Below are 2,500 nucleotides of genomic sequence, written 5' to 3'. Positions count from 1 at the left end.
CCCTCACAATTGGAAAGCAGCGCGCATTATCTTCCCCCCCGCTGGTGTCCATGCCCGCAGACTGGTGGAGTCTTCCTTAATTAATCCACTGCCTAATTCCCATGTTCACTTCGTTGCCTCTCCTTTCTCTCTCTTCCCCTTTAAACCTGAAGATGGATTCTAGAAGGATTTCTAAAGTTGTCTCATATATTTCAATAAATATAGTTTGTGCATTGTTAATATTACCAGTTCGAATATTGTTTTACTTATCATTATCATTATAATTATCATCATTACCATTGTCATTATTATCATTGTCATTATATTATCATGATTATTATCCTTATTTTCGTTATTATCACTATTATTACTGTTGTTATCAATATAATTTCTTCGTCAACACTGTCAACATTATCATCATTAATATTGTTATTTTTCATAATCATTATCATAATCATCAAAATGAAAATCATAAGTTTCTGGCTTGTTTCTACCTAATTTTATGTTCTTTTATTCTCTCTCTTTCATGTTTCATATTTCAAACTCACCATAACCTTTTTTTCCAATACTGAAATTTAATTGCAACTTGGGGCGACCAAGACAGACAGAGAAAATTGCCTTGCGAGTGGGCAGATCTTTGCATAATTTGGACTGTTAACTTGGTTTGGCTTGCGCTTCTCCTGCTGTGGCGGTTTATGTTTATACAACCCATACCGATATACTGATAAACCGCATATATCGGCATTGTTTGCATATCGCATATATCGGTATTGTGTGAGAGGTATATCGGTATATCGTATATTTCGGTATTGTTTGAGGTTGTATATCGGTATATCGTATATATCGGTATTGTTTGAGAGGTTGTATATCGGTATATCGTATATATCGGTATTGTTTGAGAGGTTGTATATCGGTATATCGTATATATCGGTATTGTTTGAGAGGTTGTATATCGGTATATCGCATATATCGGTATTGTGTGAGTTTGTATATCGGTATATCGTATATTTCGGTATTGTTTGAGAGGTTGTATATCGGTATATCGCATATATCGGTATTGTTTGGCAGGTTTTATGTCGGTATATCGTATATATCGGTGTTGTGTGAGAGGTTGTAAATCGGTATATCGTATATATCGGCATTGTTTGAAAGGCTTTATGTCGGTATTGTTCGAGAGGCTGTATATCGGTATATCGCATATATCGGTATGAGAGGTTGTCTCAGTGTATATTAGGAATGCTCTTTTATGTTGGCCTTTAAGTCATTCTAATCATTATGTTCATGGTAATTAGTAGTTGGGTAACGTACAGTAGAAAAAAACACCTATAACTATTGACTGTCTGATTTCCTATTCCTTATAGATAACGCTACTGATAATAAGGCGGATACTGATAACAATGGTAATGATAATGGAGATGATGATAATGATGTTGATGAAAATGGTGATAATAATGACACACACACACACATATATATGTATATATATATATATATATATATATATATATATATATATATATATATATATATATATGTGTGTGTGTGTGTGTGTGTGTGTGTGTGTGTGTGTGTGTGTGTGTGTGTATGTGTGTAAATATATATATATATATATATATATATATATATATATATATATATATATATATATATATATATATATATATATATGTATGTATGTATGTATGTATGTAGGTATGTATGTGTGTGTGTTTGTGTCTGTGTGTGTTTGTACATAAATATATACTGATGTGTGTGTGTATGTATGTGTCTATGTAAATTTATGCAGTATTTTATGTGCGAATGAATATGAATATATGTTGAATCACCCCCTGCTTAGGTTAAGACCGGAAGGAAACTAACCCATTTTTCTCTAAGCTTAGTCAAGACTTTCTTTCTTTCAATTCTTTATTTTCTTTTTCTTTTTTGTCCTATAAACAAAACTAGGATTTTTCTTCCGTTTGTTGATAGAAAATACTAACTTGGCCTCGTTTCAGATCCGTTTTTTCTATTATCATCAGTAGAATTCAATAAAACTGGCTCAGGCAACGCATTCTATCCACCTTTCCCTCAATATAGCTGCCTTTTTCCTCGTTATTTTAATGGCTCTCACAAAACCACAAAAATACTGAAAAAATCATGAAAATGGTCCTAATAGTAACAATGATCATAATAAGGATTAAAAAAAGAAAACTTCTATAAAACCCAAAGAGAGATAGAAACCGAGATAGAAGGCGCGGCATATAATAATAATAATAGTTATAATAAGATAATGATAGTAACACTAATAATAATAAAATGATAATAAAGAGGAGCATAATAATAATGATAATAATAGAAATAATGATAATGATAGTAATAAGAATGCTGGTAATAGTAATAATAATGATGATAGTAAGAATGATAATGATAGTGATAATGATGATAGTAGTAAAAATAAAGATAATAACAATAACTCTAATGGTAATGATAATTATAATTGTAATCCTAATACTAATAAAAATGTAATTATAATTATCATTAT

The sequence above is a fragment of the Penaeus vannamei genome, chromosome 10 (genome assembly GCF_042767895.1).
Source record: "Penaeus vannamei isolate JL-2024 chromosome 10, ASM4276789v1, whole genome shotgun sequence".
In the NCBI taxonomy this organism is placed as follows: domain Eukaryota; kingdom Metazoa; phylum Arthropoda; class Malacostraca; order Decapoda; family Penaeidae; genus Penaeus; species Penaeus vannamei.
Note: the sequence above shows the minus strand (reverse complement) of the source record.